We start from the raw sequence: 15,704 nt of genomic DNA on the forward strand, positions 1-15,704 counted from the left end.
GCATAAAATTATCATAAATTATCTCTGAAGGTTCATTGCTGTTTGGAATGTTTAATTGCTCACTCAGCTGAACTTCAGCAGCTCAAGATTATTAATCAATTTGTCAGAAGGTTTCTCATAATGTCATATTTTATGCTGCAGTTATATGCGTGGAAAACCCATGTGCAAGACAATTTTATGCAGCAAGTCAATAGTAGCCATCCATACCTTTCATAATATTCCTTTCATATATTGAAGAGTATTTTTTGCTTTTGATTTCTCACAGAATACTGGGAACTTGTAATTACCTAAGCCTAATTTATTTGGATGGAAAACTAGAGTCTCCAAAACAATATTTATAAGTAAGAATGGAGACAGATACTAAGAATAGGACTTTTGGAGCATTTAATCCTGGCCTAATGTTGATTGTTCTCATCAAAGTAAATATTTCTAAGTGCAGTAATAGTAAAGACCTTTTGAAAATGCCGTAACTTCAGTGTATTTGAACAATTATTTTTCTTAACAAAAAATACATCTTTGCTTTAAAATAGCTTTTAATGAGAAAATTTGACTTTTAGGACATACTAAACCGGTGTATTTAATGTTAATTGAAATATTTTTCATTATTTGTTTTGAAATTGTCCTTATGAATTCATCCTTTTTATACTGTTTATTTTGTTTTACAAGTGCAACTGTGTATGAGACCTTATGAGAGCAGTGATGACAGTATTTCTGTTTATAAGTTTTTAATTAATTAAATCTTTTAGCAGTTTTATGCTGCAGCACTATAGAAACAGAGGATTCTGCTTTTCCTGCTCTAGAGAACTGGAAAGAGTTTGGAATATTTTGGAGTGATATATTTCAGGATTCTTTAAGCAACTCCAGATATTTTCTCAAGATGAAAAAGCTTCCAAATAGATAGATTGGAAACATTATGGACATTATCCGCTTTCTTTTACTATATGAATTTTCATCATATTATTTCCTATGCATGTAGGTAGAGGATGAATGCTACCATGTAGTTTCAAGTATCTATTTGATATTAGGCATTTATGCAGTATATCACACCATGGTATGCCTACCAATAATTGAAATTAAAGAAAGGATCAGGTTTCTTCTTTGTCAAAGTTCTTTCATAAAATTAAAATACTGGAATAAATACATTTTTGTATCTAAGAAATGTTTCAGGTATTAGAAATATGCTGAGAGATAGCATTATTTTTTTTTACAAGTCTCTTCATTGTAATCCTTCAAAGTCTTTCTTAAAACGTATTATGTCCATTAGCAGATGATAAAATGGGAAACAAAACACCAGTACAAATACATTATATCTCTATACTTTCTGACATCTGGGGATATCAAAGCACATCACAACAAATGCGTAACAACTCCTTAGTACAATTTCATCACCATTACCAATCTCCATTACCCATCTTCATTACACAGAATTTCTAGCACCAAGAAATAAAGATTGTCATTACCTTTGGCACTGAGTCAAACCCAAAATGATATATGGAAGATTGAGCATAAAATCTTTTGAAGAAATAGGAAGAGAAGCCAGATCCTCAGATTCCCAATAACGTCTTAACACATGAACCCTTCCTTCATCACCCTGTTCAGCAGTGATACCTTACAGATGAACAACTGAGCTGTGATTAGATAGATCACAGACTCTTCAGTATTTGTATCTTTTTTTGTTCTTTGCACTATACAAGTCTGCCATGGCATATATTAGCACTAGGAAAATATAGCATTGAGAAATATGGAGATGAAAATGTTTAAAGTGCACTATGAATGTGGCAGATCACAACAATTCCTAGAAATGTTCAGTTCTGTAAGGTAAGAATATACACACTTTTGTATTTGTTGCTCTTCCTTCATTCAGCGTACCTTTATCCATTCATTGATTACTTCAAATCAATGTAGATGTGAATGTACTATTATGGATGATCCCAAACCTGCACATACATGGATATTGTTAACTCGTGACCTTAGTGAAAATAAACTCATCAGTAAGTATCAAGACTGTTGTAACTGTTTCCATAAATAAATTTGAGGCTCAAACACCAGTTCTGTGTATTACAAAGCATCTCTGGCTTTATACAGAGAAAATGAAAGTAGTGCTGTAATTAGCTCACCGATAAATCAGTGGAAGTGAATAATAAATAAGATAGTCTGGATGTCATGGAACAAGAAGGATGAATAGTAAAGGATAGCCTAGAAAAATAAAGAATAAGAAACATACTAAGATAGAGTCCTCAGCTTTACTTATCTTTATATTCTTCCTGTTAGTTTCTTCTGCTATCACAACTCCATCCCTCTTCTCATTTAATCATGAAAGCTAGAATAACTTCTATTGTAATTCAAATATTTAGACTGACTCCCCGGTGATTAAGTTTCCTTATCATTTATATCAGCTTTGAGCCTAAAACATATTTATGTAGGTGTCAGTCTTTCCATGCTCAGAGACGTATATGTTACAAGTAAATATTGTTGGTGCAGATTATGTCTTTCCATGTGTCAGAGCATCTAAAGTAACACACTAATGCATACTTGCATATCAGAAAGTATGTTAGCCTTTGATGTACGTCTTCCTCAATACATGACTCATTAATTTAATAGCTCCATTATATTAGTCCAGGCATATACTTTAGTGTATGCATGAAAGGTTGCTATGAAAAGTTTACCTGCTGTATTTAAAATCTTAAAATTTTATTGGTCATCAATTCATATATAGTTTTAGACATTAATGAGATTATTTATTCTAGAAACTGAATTCTTGAACGCCATATTTTAACTTAGGACAATAATTTATTTCACTGTCCTTTTAAGTCAATCTCATTATTATGTACTTGTCCATGTGTATACCAACGAGCAATGACTTTCACTGAGAAAGAATAAATAGTGACCACATAAAAATCAGTTCCAAAGAATTCAGTTCTCAGTGTCTTTTGCAACACTGTACCTCTGTGCACCCTCAGAAGGCTCAGAAGAAATTGTCTATGCAGTTGATTTCTGAAGCTTGAACTTGCATGGTCCCAGACTCTCTTTGAAACTCTTACACTTACGTTATAGTAGTACTGCAGGATGGCTAAAAGGTACCAGCTGCCTCACTGGCAGCTAAACAAAGCTAACAGTGTAAATCAGTTTCCAGCAGTAATTATTTTAGATTTGCACATTTAAGAGAATTAGCAAAAACAAGTTGCATCTTCTATCATGGTGAAAGAGGCCAGATTAATTCAGATCTCTCTGGATGATGCAAGTCATCCACGAAAAGACATAAATCAAACATTACATTTTTTTTTTTTTTTTCTGGGACATGGCAAACATTACCCTTCTAAAAGCTGCAGGGACATTATAGCAATTTTCCATTGATACATCTTTTCTCTTTCATTCCTTTAAAATGCTTATAGCAGACAAAAATGGTCATTCCTTCATCAGATGTCCTTGGGAGGGAGTGTAGGTGAAAGAAAACTTTGCATATAGAAGAATTCTACTGAGTAATAAATCTCATGTCTGACAGTATGATTCTTCTAAGAATCCTCCTGGTGATTTATAAACCCCTTCAGAAGGATGCTGATGTGAAGGGTGACCAGGCATAGGTTATTTCTGACTGCATTCATCTCTACATCCAAAAACATTTCAACAAGCCATATTCACTTACATGCTTAAGAACACAGAATTTTTCTTGGGTTTCTACAAAGGTACTGCAGGCTACCTCTGCTCATCTTGACAGGTAGAATAGTGGTCAGTCATGAATGGTTAGCATCAGGCTGTTTAGACAGTTGGGGACATTTTCATCAAAAACTAAACCAAATGTAATTGGTGGGTGAGAATCTTTCCAGAGCTTATGCTTCTTGTGAATAAGATGTCTTAACAGCTAGGAATGAAGTGACAGATGGAAGTGCAGATCTTCTCACACTGATGAGGTTCCACTGTATTCATACCACCAAATTAGCAGGCACTGCATGGATGGACGAATATGTCGCCTTTGTGGCTTCTACCACTTCTCGTCTATGTATCTTATAATAGGTCATACAAAGGTGGTCCATGCCACTAGAAGTGAAAGTTAATCATATCCTTTGAGATTCCAAACCATCTCTTCCCATTGCCAGAAAGTACAACAGTGATCTCTGTGCAAAACTGATCCTGATAAGGGGCCAACCAATTGAAAATCATGCTTTAAAGCCAGTTATGCCTGTTGAAGAGATACAAATAGCATGCCAGACAAACAGAAAAGCAGACAGGCTGTACCTATCTTTGATTCCAGCTTCCACAGCTGGACAGAAACAATACGGTGCCAGTACCATTTTCCGCACAGCTACTGACAGCATGCCTTCAAGCATGTAGCATTCATAATGTACCTTATAGGTCTGCTGTTCTTCTCTGGCACTTCAGTATGTTGTATCAGTATATAATGCTCTGCTAATAATGACTGTATGGAATTTTCTGTCATCTCTGATACTCTCTAAAAGCTCTCTAAACTCTGCAATGAATAAAGGACTCGATCTTACAAAGTGCTGAATTTTCTTAAGCATTAATAATTCCAGTTACATTTTTGGGGAGAAGAAAATTGGCCAGAAGCACTAGTTGGACGAGTGCTCTATTGAGATCTTGATATTCTTCCACATAATAAGACATTAGTGTGGAAAGACTCCAAGCTTTCTTCTGCTGCTTATGTTCTTTCAGTGGTACTTCCTTTGATTTGCCCAAGGAATGTTTTGTTTCAGTTAATGTTTATGATTGACTTCATGACCTAAGCAGCACAGAGAACATATTGAAATATATTCTCATTGTTTGTGGGTATTCAGTCTAATTATGTCATCCATAAAAATAAACAGTTTTGCATGTGTGCCAGAAATCAAGTTTTTATCACTGCAATTCAGAACTATGTTTTCTTTCAGTTCAAGACCATTAGAAACCAAACTAATGCAGAAATTAATGTTTATAAAATTTCAGTAAGCTGTATTAAAAATTCTTATATTTATTGTACATATTTTAATATTATAAAAAATTTTCTTCCCTTTTCCCTAAAAAGGGGGATATATTTTTTTAAAGAAATCAAATTAATACACCTAATAAAAGAAATGGATCCTTTACAGGGCAGAAGTGGGCAAGCTTCTCTTTCTTACACATAAATGCTCATGCTTAATACCTCCGTCATTCTGGGAGAGATGTCTTTTTATCATAGAATCATAGAATAGTTAGTGTTGAAAAGGACCTTAAGATCATCTAGTTCCAGCCCCCCGCCATGGGCAGAGACACCTCACACTAAACCATGTCACCCGAGGCTCTGTCCAACCTAGCCTTGAACACTGCCAGGGATGGAGCATTCACAGCTTCCCTGGGCAACATGTTCCAGTGCCTCTCTACCCTTACAGTAAAGAACTTCTTCCTTATATCCAATCTAAACTTCCCCTGTTTAAGTTTTAACCCATTACTCCTTGTTCTATCACTACAGTCCCTAACGAAGAGTCCCTCCCCAGCATCCTTATAAGCCCCCTTCAGGTACTGGAAGGCTGCTATAAGATCTCCACGCAGCCTTCTCTTCTCCAGGCTGAACAGCCCCAACTTCCTCAGCCTGTCTTCATATGGGACGTGCTCCAGTCCCCTGATCATCCTTGTGGCCCTCCTCTGGACTTGTTCCAACAGTTCCATGTCCTTTTTATATTGAGGACACCAGAACTGTACACAATACTCCAGGTGAGGTCTCACAAGAGCAGAGTAGGATTGCCTGCTGGTACAGAGAGACCTCTCTGTATTGATGGTCTTAAAGTACAGGATTAATATTATGTGATGACTTGGTTATAAGATATGTATTTTTTGTTTTTCAAAATTTTTTTAACATGAAAATAGGAGATGCGAGTGGGAAGTCCCACCACTGACATGCTTGATCACTGACACACTTGAATAATATGGAGCAAAATAAACTTCTAGAAATATAAAAATAGCTATCTTCACCTCTAAATAGTTTTGGGATTTTTTTTAAGAGATTGAAAGGTACTGGCTGTGTTGCCGCATACAAAGAGTTGTGGTCAATGGCTCAATGTTCAGCTGGAGACCGGTAAAGAGTGGTGTCCCTCAGGGATCGGTGTTGGGACCGGTCTTGTTTAACATCTTCATCACTGACATGGACAGTGGGATTGAGTGCGCCCTCAGCAAGTTTGCCGATGACACCAAGCTGTGTGGTTCAGTTGATACGCTGGAGGGAAGGGATGCCATCCAGAGGGACCTCGACATGCTTGTGAGGTGGGCTGATGCCAACCTTATAAGTTCAACCATGCCAAGTGCAAGGTCCTACACCTGGGTCGGAGCAATCCCAGGCACGGCTACAGATTGGGCAAAGAAGAGATTCAGAGCAGCCCTGTGGAGAAGGACTTGGGGGTGCTGGTCAATGAGAAAATGAACATGAGCCGGCTTCAGTGTGTGCTCGCAGCCCAGAAAGCCAACCGTATCCTGGGCTGCATCAAAAGGAGCGTGACCACCACCCAGGTCAAAGGAGGTGATCCTGCCCCTCTACTCTGCTCTTGTGAGACCTCACCTGGAGTATCGTGTGCAGTTCTGGTGTCCTCAACAGAAAAAGGACGTGGAACTGCTGGAACAAGTCCAGAGGAGGGCCACGAGGATGATCAGGGGACTGGAACACCTCCCGTATGAAGATAGGCTGAGAAAGTTGGGTCTGTTCAGCCTGCAGAAGAGAAGGCTGCGTGGAGACCTCATAGCAGCTTTCCAGTATCTGAAGGAGGCCTATAGGGATGCTGGGGAGGGACTCTTCGTCAGGGACTGTAGTGACAGGACAAGGGGTAATGGGTTAAAACTTAAACAGGGGAAGTTTAGATTGGATATAAGGAGGAAATTCTTTCCTGTTAGGGTGGTGAGACACTGGAATGGGTTGCCCAGGAGGGTTGTGAGTGCTCCATCCCTGGCAGTGTTCAAGGCCAGGTTGGATGAAGCCTTGGGTGGGATGGTTTAGTGTGAGGTGTCCCTGCCTATGGCAGGGGGGTTGGAACTAGGGGATCTTGAGGTCCTTTCCAACCCTAACTATTCTGTGATTCTATGATTCTATCATTAAATTTATAAACCTCAACATTTCTTATAACTCGTTGGTTGTGTTAATATCATTTTTCACACACAAGAAATATACCCAACTAAAGATGAATGTCAAACAAAGAAGAGGAAAAAGAAAATAATTTTATTCAGTGTAAGTTTTTTTTTGTGCTATTGGCTAAGTAAATAATTTCTTTACACAATTTATTTCCAGCTTCTTTTCAGTCTGTCTATATCACATGGCCAATTTCTTAAAATTGTATTAAGAAAAACAAATCCTTAGGAATGAACTGCAGAAGTACGGTAACAGTCTTGGGCATCTGCAGTGAATAAAAGGAGAGAGGTGTTGAAGCTTGAAAATCCTTGAAAACAAGAAAGCTTTTAGCCTAATATAACACAACGTGGCATTCTGCAGATGGATTAAGATTAGCGAGGTAGCCAGAATAAGTGAAATGTTAAAGAGAACTCTATTAACACGAGACAAGTATGGATGTCAAGAAGGACAGAAAGGAAATTATATGAAATAATAGGAAATAATGAATCTGAATTAAGAAATTGTATTTTCAAAATGCATAGACAATATGTAGGTAAGGGTAGAATTCTGATGACAACTGTGATTGATCATATAGAAAGACAGCAAACTTCAGTAAATGTACTCTCCTAACGTGGGGTGTATGCCAATGCGAAATATATTAAACCCAACAATAACAGAATCAGAATGACAAAATGAAATTTTGACTTGTCAATCTCCAGTTCTATGAAAGCTTTAAACTACAAAATTGCAAAGTCAATTTTATTTTAACAATATTTTTACTTATGTATTCATTCATCCTTGTATGAAACTTGATTTACAATTTTGTTTTCAAAGATCAGAATAACAGAATTGCAACATAATATAGACTACAGAAAAGAATCTTTCTGTCATCTATCTTCTTCCATTGAATGATATTCATGTTACATTAAGATTTAGTGATGTTGTAGGTGCAGTTTTAAGTCTGAATTAAAAAATGGGGCTTATTCTTTGTTTGTTTCGTTGGTTGCTTGTTTTTTTTAACCTTGAGCACAAGGTTAAAAAATAAAACCTGCTGCAAAAAAATCACAGGTTTTCTCATGAACATCACTAAATCCCAAAGTATGTTCCTTTTGACAATTGTGAACATGCTCTTAAACTTGACAGGAGAGATAATCACATCTCTGTTTTATCCACTGAAGCACTTTACTTTAAAAATAGCAAAATATATGTTAATTCTGTTCTTTTACTGTCACAAAGCGCATAAAGGTATCATGAAAGCAACATATTTCTGAACGCTATCTGAGTTGCACTTTGAGTAACAGCTATATACTTACTATCTGTGTTATTTTACTGTTGCCTTCATCTGACTGGTTCCTCCAGGCACAACCACAACACAAATATTATCTGTTATTAATGTACATAAGTGATAAAGTGATAGTAATAAGCAGTGATACGTATACATGCATACAATGCATATGCACATTGCATTCTATATGGAAAGCTCCAATTTAATGCTAAAATGCAACCACCTCAGCGGTGAAAGTCAACAGGTATTTAAATAGAAAACAATTTAAACAGGAATTGAAGATTATTATACGCAACTGAAAGAGTAGGTGGAACTACAGTTCAACCAATGGCACAGTTCTGTTGTAGGAAAAAAAAGCTAACTATTAGGTTATATTGCCATTGCGCTTTTCCCTTTGTAGATATACAATGAAAAATGCCCTTGGCAATAATTAAGTATCTTCATATCAGTCTGACTCAGAGACAGGACAGTATTTTTAAATAGCCGTGTCTCTGTTCATAAATTACACTTTATACGTACTGTCTCACCATAAAAATTACGAAAACTTCATTACTTGATAATTTGGTTTTTACACATATTTGGGTAAGAAGGTGTTTGTTTTTGTTGAAGGTTATTGTTTGTTTGTTTGTTACTATTGCTTTTTGAAAAAGACTAACAAATGTCAGTTGGAATTCTCTCTGAAATGGTTTTCATTTTGTGGCTTACACAAGCAGAAGAAAAAATAGAAAGCTTTTGTTGAACAGATATAACTGCAAAAAGATTAACATGTTAAATTCCCTTTAATCAAAAAGTAATTTTGATTTCATAATTTTAATTCCAACAGGTCTGACTGTGGCCAGTAGTTTGGCAGTTGCAAAAAGTTACAAATCATCAGTAACAATAGTAGTTCAAAGAACACTAAGTGATTAAAAAATGTAAAACACGTATAGAAAAAAATTAAGTCGTATTAAGTAATGTATGAGAAGTGCCGCTTTTTGGAGCCTTTTTCTAATGATTTCAAAGGAATATTTTGGAGGGCAATCCAGCTTGCCTAAGAAGTGTTAATTAGTTTTGAAGTTAAACTCCACAGCCACGTGGCTTTTGTTAATGCATTTTATGTATTTTGAAGAAAAAACAACAACGAAAAAAACCCACAATTTAAATGTGGCCAGCCTGTCTTTTGGTGAGATTCACATAAGCGTAACACAGAAAGTACTCAGGAGAAATCCTAACCCTACTGATGAAAATGTTTCCGCTGGGTTCAACAGTGTCAGGATTTCATTCCTGATACTTGCAATATGATGATTAGCAGATCTTTTCTCTGTGATACCTAGGTAGACAGGCCCTTAGCCTGTTTTTCATTTGTTACTTAGAATGATAATGCAACACAGTAACTTGTGAGTCACTCCGGGTATAATTAAACACAGGAAGAAGGGAGGAGCTGTTCTGTCTTCTCTCAGTCGCCAGTATAGCTTGCAAACTTGAATTCATCTCAGTCTCTTTAAGAAGATGTTGATCCAGGGTGTTCATTCTGAACTTCTTTGCAGATATATAAGCATGTTTGAAATAAGAACTTGACACTTCAGAAATTATTTCTTTTTCTTTGCATTTTAGAGCTTTCAAAATCCAGACTTACATGCCATGTTGCTTAAAAAACAAGGCTGAATGAGATAATCCAATGCTTAAAAATGCTACTTGCCTCCATTCTGTATCAGAATTAAAGAGAAAGGCTTTTTCTCACAACTTTCACATAGATGAAAGGAATAAGACAGATTTCCTTTAGCTTCAGGAAAATTTGATCCTAGAAAGCAACTCCAAACAAAATCTAAGTTCTCAGGTTCAACAATAATTGTACCATGAATTATTAAAATTACTTTACTTGTAATGCTAGTGTACATGGCACAGAATTTGACACCATAGCTGTCGTGCTAAGGAATGCAGGTTAACCTGAGGTAAGGGTAGTGTTTTAACCTGGGAGATTATTTCAAATTATTCAGCCATAACTGGAAAAGCAATTTCGTCTTCATTATGCTCTTGTTAGGAAAGCAACTACCGGAAAACATTAGACACAGTAATTGCTAAACCAGCTCAGACTTGGAGCCTGTTTGGTCTGAGAAGCTATTTGCACTGTTTTATCTGTCATACAAATGAAGAAATTAATGCAGGTGGAGGACTTAAGATCTCGTATAGAAGCTGCTTTAAACCCTGAAGAATTGCTTAAAATGCCCCTCCTTTTTTTTTTTTTTTTTTTTTAATTTTACAGCTATTTGTTCTTATTGTCTGTACAAATGCCCTCTCCTTTTTTAATCCAACAGTTTCTTCTGGTAGTGGTTTCCCTAGCCTACCTATAAGATATACCAGTCAAGAGTACTGGTTTTCAAGTTTGCCATGTTCGAGTTCTGCTGAATGGTCTCACTCACTAAATTAAATTGTTTTTCAAACTCTGACTCCATTCACTTGCAAGCTGAACCACTTAGTTTGAAAGTGTCAGTGAGTGGTAAGAGATATGGAGCCATGAGTGACCCTAGGGTGGCTATGCCCTCGCCCATGGGCTTTGTGCCACAGGGTCTGGACATGTTGGGGCTCCTTAGCAGACCCCAGCACTGGGGGGCCTGCTTGTACACTCCAGGACATGACCGACCACTGCTTGTTCATTTTCTGTAGAAAGTAAAACATTTGAATGCTTGCCATGCTAGGAAAAATCAGGTTTTATGTATTGCTAACACAGTCCATCTGATCTTCGGTATAGTTATGTAGATGCAAGAACAGAAACAATTTGAAGTATAGGAGAGGATCTGGTTCAAGACTATCTTAAAAATCTGAACGTGCACAAGTCCATGGGACCTGATGGAATCCATCCGCGGGTCCTGAAGGAACTGGCTAATGAAGTTGCTAAGCCACTGGCCATCATATTTGAAAAATCATGGCAGTCAGGTGAAGTTCCCGAAGACTGGAAAAAGGGAAATATAACCCCCATTTTCAAGGAGAAAATAGAAGACCTGGGGAATTACAGACCAGTCAGTCTCACCTCTGTGCCTGGCAAAATCTTGGAGCACATTCTCCTGGATGGCATGATAAGGCACATGGAAAACAACAAGGTGCTTGGTGACAGCCACCTTGGCTTCACTAAGGGGCAATCCTGCCTGACCAATTTGGTGGCCTTCTATGATGGGGCTACAGAACTGATGGACAGCAGTAGAGCAGTTGATGTCATCTACCTGGACTTGTGCAAAGCGTTTGACACTGTCCCGCATGACATCTTTGTCTCTAAATTGGAGAGACATCAATTTGATAGGTGGACCACTTGGTGGATAAAGAACTGTCTGGATGGCCGCATTCAAAGAGTTGTGGTCAATGGCTCAATATCCAGCTGGAGACCTGTAACGAGTGGTGTCCCTCAGGGATCGGTGTTGGGACCGGTCTTGTTCAACATTTGTGTCGCTGACAGCGACAGTGGGATTGAGTGCGCCCTCAGCAAGTTTGCCGATGACACCAAGCTGTGTGGTTCAGTTGATACGCTGGAGGGAAGGAATGCCATCCAGAGGGACCTTGACATGCCTGTGAGGTGGGCTGATGCCAACCTTATGAAGTTCAACCAAGCCAAGTGCAAGATCCTACACCTGGGTCGGAGCAATCCCAGTCACAGCTCCAGGCTGGGCAAAGAAGAGATTCAGAGCAGCCCTGCAGAGAAGGACTTGGGGGTGCTGGTCGATGAGAAAATGAACATGAGCTGGCAGCGTGCGCTTGCAGCCCCGAATCCTGGGCTGCATCAAAAGGAGCGTGACCAGCAGGTCGAAGGAGGTGATCCTGCCCCTCTACTCTGCTCTTGTGAGACCTCACCTGGAGTATCGTGTGCAGTTCTGGTGTCCTCCACATAAAAAGGACATGGAACTGTTGGAACAAGTCCAGAGGAGGGACACAAAGATGGGCTGAGAAAGTTGGGTCTGTTCGGCCTGGAGAAGAGAAGGCTGCGTGGAGACCTCATAGCAGCCTTTCCAGTATCTGAAGGAGGCCTATACGGATGCTGGGGAGGGACTCTTCGTCAGGGACTGTAGTGACAGGACAAGGGGTAATGGGTTAAAACTTAAACAGGGGAAGTTTAGATTAGATATAAGGAGGAAATTCTTTCCTGTGAGGGTGGTGAGACACTGGAATGGGTTGCCCAGGGAGGTTGTGAGTGCTCCATCCCTGGCAGTGTTCAAGGCCAGGTTGGATGAAGCCTTGGGTGGGATGGTTTAGTGTGAGGTGTCCCTGCCCATGGCAGGGGGGTTGGAACTAGATGATCTTGAGGTCCTTTCCAACCCTAACTATTCTATGATTCTATGATTCTAAGTACCTAGTTCAGGTACCTGCAATATTAAATGTTTGTAAAAGTAAAAGTACAAGCAAATAATCCTTTCTCAGGATAACTCCAGTATATAAAACTGCTCATCTGGTTAACTTCAAAATTTCTGAGACTACTGAGACTTAGTAATAATAATTGATACTGAAGCAACTGAAATAAAATACTTTTGCAATTTCATTTCTAATACCAATTAGACATCTTATGGATAACTGATTTTTGAATGTCAGTATATGTTCTCTGGGTTTTTATATCTGATTATTTGGTCATAATTCAATATAGAATAAGGTCTTCTAAGTTTAGATTGAGCTACAGAAGACATTAACAGTGAGTACCAAAAGGATAAGCTTATAAAAGTTTCCTGCTATACTTTAAAATGGAGACCATACTAAGGTTACATTTGTAAATGTTTTAGAAGAGGAAGTATGATTAATCTAAATGATGCAATTAAAATCATTGTAAATGTTTGTCAAATCCAACTAAATGAAATGTTTCTAATAATTACAATAATTTAAAATATACTAATTTGTATTTTTTTAATCATCTATGTTGTATACTATTCACATTTGTAATATAGTATTGATAACTTTCAATATGAATCAATGGCCTTCATTTTTTTATATAGCATTTCCATATCTCTTTTGCTCCTTCTCTCTCCTTTGCTTCTTCCTTCTTCACCCACCACAGCTCCTGTGATATTTGTTGGTGATGATATGAGTTTCTTTCAGACTGGTTGTCCTGGGTTAGGCTGTAACAGTGGTTCTGAGTTGCCGGCAAGTCTCAAACCATAACACTTGTGGTTCTATACGCCTACCAAATGAGAACATATTCTCAGAGACCTCAGGGCACACCACAGAATTCCTTGTTTTAGAGACTGCTCACAGCTACTCTGCAGTATGTTGTAATGCTGTAGCACAATGAGGGATCCCACTATCTGTTTTCTCATACAAGAAGGGCCCAATTCTCACCATACACGGAAGTCTGTAACTCTGCTGACTACTGCTTAGCTACTCTTAATTTGTAAATGGGAATACGTCAGAAGTTGGTCCCATCTTTGAAGGCCACTTCCAACCCAAGCCATTCTAGGATTACATGATCTTCTGATGAGATGAACACAGGCACAAAAGTGTAGAGATTCCACTAAAAGGTGGTTTCTGGTGGGGATATAGCAATACAGCATGTTGTAGTGTAACAATGAACAATAATGAACAATTCTGAAGGTATGTGTAAATGAACTAACTTTAGAGTGAAAAGAGTGAAAACTAGCCTGGTCAGGGCTGCACAAAGTGCTAATGAACTGCCTGAGGGAGAATTTCTTGGGAACTTAATTACTGACTTCTGAAGTTCTTCCAGCAGCACAGAACAACAAGTCTGGGTAGTGCCACAGAATGTTTCCCAGGCAATTGAACAACAGGAATAAGACAGAGCATGGCCCAAGTTTTCCTTTTATATTCTGAAATCAAGATTTCACTCAAAGAATAAATAACATAGGTGATCCCAGAAAAGAAGATACAGCCCTACAAAACTGGTTCTCTGTTACCAGCTGTCAGCTGTTTGTTGTCTGTTTTGTTGCTTGTTATTTGATCAGCAACATCATTCAGGAGAGAGTTTATGCCTTAGTGACTATATTTAGGGAAGTCAGACAGAGATAAAACCTCCATTCTTCATGTCCAGAAAATGTCTTTAATTTTCTTGTTAATGCAGAGAAATGCTGTGGAAAGATTCAGTAAGATTCATCTTACCTAAGTTTAGCCTTCACAAAATGTCAGAAATGAAAATATTTCTTTGTTAAGCTAAGGCCAGACAATTCAGTAAACTCTTTATGTTAGTCCCTGGCACAGAGCATTTAGTGACTCAGCTGTAGCAACACTATAGTTAAAAGAAGCAAACAGTTCTCTACTATAAATTTGGGCCTGGCTGCCCTAAGTATCCAGCTGCTAAATGAAGTTTACATTAATAAAATGTTTGTCCCTACCCAAGGGCTTTCTGAGTAGCCTGTATAAAGAACTCCGGAAAAATGAAGAGTAGATTTGTTCCTAGCAGGCAGGAAGGAAGTTGTCAGGCGGAAAGAGGATATGGATCTGTTTGCATGCAAGGGTCAGTATTTGGTTGCTGGATATTTCCTCTGTGTCCACACGACAAGAAAACCCTTAGTTTCCTGCACTGGACAAATAGCAGGAAAGGGTGTGAGAGTTATTGAATGACATTATCATCTTATAGTCTCATCAGTGAGGAAGGCTGCTTATCAAAACTGATAGCAAAGAACTGAATTTCTGGACTAGGCATAAGCAGCTGAAATTGCTAAGGGCTTTTTATTTAATTTCTTTAGCTCAATTCAGTTAGCATGTTGTGCCATTCTTTTCTATAAATTCATTAGTTTCTGACAGCTTTTTATTCATCAAATTACTTAAACTGGGTATGGAAAATATCTATGGAATTAGAAAATATCTACAAAATCAAACCTTAATAATTGTGTTCTAAACACGGATGTGAAGGACTTCAAAGGCCAAGAGTTTTAAGAAACAGCCTCTTTGGAGTCTTTCTTTTGTTGATGCTTGGGTTTGTTTTGTTTTTTTTTTTTTTAAACTAAAACTGTTAAGATGTTGAAGACTGGCAGGAATCTACCCATTTGCTTGTTTGTGTTGAAAAGATGAGTGTACTGCTCACCAGCCAATAAATAAAACATATTTGGAAATGTTCAATGTCATGTTAAATACCTAAAAACTTGACTTATTCCACTCAGGCCAGAGAGGTTATTTGTGCTAGTCCAAATTTTCCTGTGCTTGCAGTAAAGATCATATGATTAAACCTGCAAAAAAAGTCATTAAACTGTCCCTCAATATTAATTTAACTGTGAAAATGATTTTCTGCAGAATTTCATTCACAATCCATCTGTTTGCCCTGTTCAAAGCCTTCAGTTCTGTCTGGGTTGGTTTTGGTTATTTTTTTTTACATACCTATTAATAAAAGACATTCAACTGTAAAATACAAAGACTTGGAACTGTACAGAATTTGCTTCTGATGCAAATCATCAAAGA

The 15,704-nt window shown here is 37.8% G+C and overlaps 1 long non-coding RNA gene across 2 annotated transcripts in view; it reads left to right on the forward strand.

Moving 5' to 3' along the window:
* Positions 1-15,704, forward strand: part of LOC136017870 (uncharacterized) — a 68,827-nt gene that overhangs the window by 46,554 nt on the left and 6,569 nt on the right. The window lies entirely within an intron of this gene.

Source organism: Lathamus discolor, chromosome 6 (genome assembly GCF_037157495.1).
Source record: "Lathamus discolor isolate bLatDis1 chromosome 6, bLatDis1.hap1, whole genome shotgun sequence".
Classification (NCBI taxonomy): Eukaryota; Metazoa; Chordata; class Aves; order Psittaciformes; family Psittacidae; genus Lathamus; species Lathamus discolor.